Source organism: Rhamphochromis sp. 'chilingali' (assembly GCF_963969265.1).
Source record: "Rhamphochromis sp. 'chilingali' genome assembly, chromosome: 1".
NCBI lineage: Eukaryota > Metazoa > Chordata > Actinopteri > Cichliformes > Cichlidae > Rhamphochromis > Rhamphochromis sp. 'chilingali'.
The window spans coordinates 3309804-3315186 of NC_137929.1; the positions used below are offsets into that span (position 1 = coordinate 3309804).

Here is a 5383-nt window from a genome sequence, read left to right on the forward strand (position 1 = left end):
TCTGCAGAGCAAGTATGGAAGAAGCACCTGAGCTAACTTCAGTTTAGACGATATGAGGAAAAATGCTGCTTCCCAAAGTTTCCTACAAGTATCCAGTTTATATTTAGAGAAGCGAAGGCTCTTTATCCTGACAACTACTCCCTGGTGGATCCCTGTCCTGTGACAGCAGCAAAGACTGTGTATCAGTATCATCAAAGCCACTTCAATAACCAGTGTTTAAAGCTCTCTAGCAGATGGACTTCAGTGGCAGCAGCCTCTGTCTGCTGTGTACAGAAGGTTCTCTGATGAAGCACACAGCAGATGCTGCACTACAACAGCAGCAGCAGCTCAGCTTCAGTTTGCTTCGACGCCCTTTTTGACCTGTGAAACAGCAGAAAATGAAACATTTCAACACCCGTTTGTTAGCGTGAGCTATTCTGCTGTTTTTCATCATTTCACAGGTGAAATAAAATCACATTTACTTCCTGTAGGAGTGATCGTGTCCAGCCTGACTGAGACCATGTGCTCCATCCTGCACAGGTAATAAACCTCTGACATGAAGGGCTGTCAAGTAGTTTTAGACAAATGGGGGTAAAAGAGACGTTAAAAGCTTAAAGAGAAACTACATTTTCTAAGAACTGTCTGACGTTCACCTCTCACACAGTGGATACGATTCTGCCGCTGCAGGAATAATCTTTGTGGTTATGAAACTGTCCGTGTGTTTGCAGAAAATGTCACATGTTCAAAGCCATCCCAGCACCTGGGGTTTGTATAAGTGCAGCTGTTGGTGGGGAGATAGTCTCACTCTTCTATATAAAGAGTCAGCAGGCAGCAGATCTTCATCTGTGATCTCCTCCATCATCACGTCTTCACTCTTCAGCAGCTATGGCTTCACTTCGTGCCCTTCTGGGAGTGGTGCTGTGCTCCTCATGGTTTCTGCTTCTGCCTCAGGCGGACTTTGATTTACAGAGTCATCCATAATATTTTTTATTTTTTATTTTACTGCCCATCTATTTTCATACAAATGTCTCCGTCTTATGGAAAAGGGGTGGAGCTTATCCAACGAGGACAGGCAGGGCCCCCCCAGACAGTTTAGCAGTCTATACAGGAGGCTGACCTTTGCAACATGTACTTCTATAATGACTTCACCATTTAGGTTATTTGGTTATGTTTCACCCTGGATTTTGTGTGATAATATTTATTTTGTCCACTGATTTAAAAACAACAAACTATATGAATATAAAACAGAGTGAACAACAAAACATCAGCTTTGGAAACTTTGATGTAAAATTCTGCAGTTGTTTTCTCAGATATAGCATAAATCAAACTAACATACATCAGTGTGTTATTAATGTGCACACACACACACACACACACACACACACACACGCACACACACACACACACACACACACACACGTGTTACAATAAACAGCTCTTATGCTTCTGTATGATTCTCAGTGCTTTCCATTTGCGTGTCCACAGGTTGCTGTAAGTGGTGCTTGACTGCAGTTTGCTCTCATTTCAAGTGGTTTGCTGTCACAAAGCCAACAGGAAGTCCGGCCATGGTTGAGCCAACTGAAGATGGGTTGAAGGTGGCGTCCTCGTTTCCTCTGTGAGTGCGAGAGGACAGACAAAGCAAACACCGTTTGGACAGCATTAAAATATTTACACTGATGATTAATGTTGTGTCTTTGCACCTGTAGCGATACATGTTGGAAAATGGAGACTTTAGCCACCAAGACTGACGTGCCTGGAAACTTCCCTGTGAGTACGCCCACAAAGACAGGAAACAGTTTAGCCACCGCGGTTAATCCTCCATCATCATCATCCAGTATTTTTCACATCTTTTCTTCTGCTGTTTCCCTTGTTGTCAGTCACGGGTTTGTGACTGAAATGCGTGTGGTCGACGGGAAGCCTGACGAGTACGGCCTGAATCATTCCATCAACACCGGACGGAGTGAAACCTTTGTTGAAAACAGATTATATGGTAACGTTGCATTTAGCTTCAGTAAACTGTGAAGTTACAGCAGCAGATTTACATCACGTGGCTTCACAGGAAGTAGTCTGGACCTCAGCGCTGAGGTTCAAGCAGCTCTGCTTGCAGACGGCATCCTTCCTGAAAATGTTCTTCATCTTCCTAAAACCAGAACTTTTACATTGGTGCTGAAGTTCTATATAAAAACAGCCTGAAATACAAAGTGATGTTGTGCACTGATTACCTCACACTTCCCATGTTTCCTTCTACAGAGGAGTGTCCGCCTGAGTGTTTTGTCTGATCTGTTGTTGATCGTCTCATTGACACTGCATGCAGATCTGACACCAGGGCTGGACTGGGACAAAAAATGGTCGCGGGCATTTTGACTGGAGACCGGCCCCCCAGGTATTAAAGGAAAAACCATAAAGCCTTTGAATGAAAACAAACGCTGTTGTCACAGTGATGGACGCTGTCTTGTTGGTATACATGCATCAGTCTAATAAACTTAAACCTGCACCATCCTCCCTGTCCTGGTATTCTAAACAGGAAGTAGACTGTTGGTCGAGTTAACCTCCTGAACATCTACAACACACGGTGGAAACCTGACATTAAGACAGAGACTAGAGGTGAGACATGATCATTGCTGATTACTGATGACAGATTTAGATATATTTTCATAAACCTTTCATTTGCCACATCAATAAACAGCACGGCAGGGCAAAATATGTTTTCTAACATGGCGACCTTTAAAAAGTGAAAGGAGACAGAAAGACAGCTGAGAAAGAATCAAACTGACTTTTTGATGCATTTTACACACAGTACTGGTGCAGAATCTAGAAAATGTGGGAAACACTGGCATCATATGCAGTACTTACTTCTGAAGAAATTATGATGGGACCCTAAAAAATGACTATGTACAATAATGGATTTCTATACATTTTACATCAGATGAAAACGTTTGTTGTAAGATTCAGATAATTATTTATTAAAAGTGAGACATTTTAAATGAGAACAAGAAAGAAAAGTATGTCTTTGTGCCCCCCTCTCCCTGTTAATGCCCTACCTGCCCCCCTGGCAACACTTTGCTAGACCCGCCCCTGCACAGTTACCAGCTGTCAGCTACACAAAAAGGATCCTGGTGTTATTTGTCTCTCAGAAACAGTTCATAACTTCAACTCATTTTTGTTTTGTCATGTTTTGTTCTTTACATTGTCTTTCTTCTATATAATTGTTAAACGTTTAATAAATATGTCTACAAAAAGATTTTAAAAATCAGACATTTCACACAGACACCCAAATGATTTCTGACTGATGAAGGGGGCTGAAGGTGCCCTGCTCTTGCCCAGCTTCTGCTGCTCTCTCCCTGCTCACTGTCAGCAGCTGGCAGCCTCGGTCCTGCCTGAGACTCTTCATCTATCAGTGCCAAAGAATATGGGAAATAGCAACGCACAACATGCACATTACAAAACAAGCACATGAATCAGCATTACATTCATTAGTGAAGTGCTGACGTTCGTTCCTAAACTTTGGGCCTTAATTAACATCACTGTGAACTAATGTTTGCTTTGCTTCTTAACCAGTGAAGCAGCGAGGGGCTTTCTGAGGTTCCTGCTCGTAAATGCCCAAAATGAGTCGAGTATTTCTGCAACTACAAACTCTGTTTTCATCAGAGGTGTAAATATTACAGCACTGTGTCAGAGTCACTGAGGCTGGAACACAGAAAAAGGAAGTAGATGTATTTATTTTTAGACTTTATTGCCTGGAACCACTTTAAAAATACGCTTTGGGTCACAATTAACTGCAGAAAACCAGGAATCCACATATGAACATTATCTGTGCAGAGATTTATGCTTCTGAAGGTAAACAGTGAAAACTTGCAGCACTAAATGCACAGATAGCCAGGCGTTTCACATTTTGGGACCATCTGCCAGTTTTCATTTCTTAGGTATTGAAGAGCAGAAATGATTGAATTTTATTTACATGCTTAAAAATGTTTGCTTTTGAATATTATTTGAAGAATTACCCACACACTCAGGCACTGTGGGCCTGTTTCCCTTTGCACAACCGAGTGTTGGAAACGGGCCTTTTCTCTTTAAACTCTGAGGGGCTGTAACTTTGGCTTCTATTGGCAGATTTGCATGATTGACCCTCTTTTTAAAATAGTTTTAGCCCAGAGAATCAAGCTAACATCACTGTTTTTACGTCAGCTCACGTCACACGTCACACGAGCTGTTTCAAGAAAAGTCATCCTGTCACACAGCAATGCCTACATGAATCACACCACTCTGCTTAAATAATAATAATAATGTTTAGTGAAGCAGGTGAAGCAAAGGGCTGCTTTTAATAGGCTGGGAGACCCAGGTGTGCTGCTTTAGCTGCTGAGCCTCTCATGCTAGCCTCCATCTATAAGCTGGGATCACAGGAGCACTGCAGTCCTGACTAGATCAAGGATTGTTATTCATGCAGGTGACAAAAGTTTACATTCACAGAGTCATAGGATTGAGCCTGGTTTGAAAAGCAGCTGTTTAATGCAGCTGCTTAGAGTTCACACACAGTAGAAGAATCAGACTTGAGTCACATTTCAAACACTGGAAAAATACTCAGCAAGTAACAATGAAAACAGCACAGACTCAGTATATCCTGTTCAGTCCTGTGTTTGATATGAATGTGCTGTTCAGAGAGGATCTCATGTCCTCTTTTACAAAGCCTTTGTTTCATGATGTTTGTGTATAAATGAATGTAGGTGTGTTTCTAAGTGTGAAGGAGCCCTGGGAGAAAAGACTGAAGCTTGTGCCAAAGAACAAACAGGAAAGAAAGATCAGCATTAATGAAGACGAGCACAGAAGGAGCCCAAGCACGTGTTGCTTTTTCAGATTTCTCTAAAAGTGTGTGTTCATTTGTTCCATCCTTCACAACAAACAACAGCTGACAGACACACATGCACTCTGTGTCACTTCACAGGGGCTGATGAAAGTGGACACAGTAAAGGGAGAGCTGGACCTGCTCTACACATCCTGCACTCTGTTAACAGACTTTATTCTGCAGCATCAACAGATAAAAATATATGAAGATATAGAAACGTTTAACATTGTGACTGTTCACATTAGTGAAGCTGTTACTTTGCTGCCAGGTGGGAAAAGAAGCCTAAAGCTGAGTCTGATTAAACATCTGCTGCACCAGAGAGTTTCATGGCCCTGCTTTATCCTGTGCTTGCTGACCACCTCGTCCTGAAACCTCTTCATCATCCTCACAGTTGTGTGAAGAAAGAGGGAAGCAGGTGGAAACCATCTGTGCTGCTGTGTTCACTTGTGTGTGTGCGTCTATGGTCATATCTAATGTGTACCTACAGACAAACACAAACACCTGGCATTGCACAAGAGTCTCTATGGAGCAACCTGCAGATGTCAGAGATGTGATTAGAGGGTA

The 5383-nt window shown here is 42.3% G+C and overlaps 1 long non-coding RNA gene across 1 annotated transcript; it reads left to right on the forward strand.

Annotated features, from left to right (window-relative positions):
- On the forward strand, nt 1-5383 carry LOC308399401. The gene is made up of 6 exons (XR_013972157.1): nt 1-519; nt 1465-1594; nt 1686-1746; nt 1857-1969; nt 2230-2583; nt 4919-5383. It is a non-coding gene; the product is annotated as an uncharacterized lncRNA (long non-coding RNA).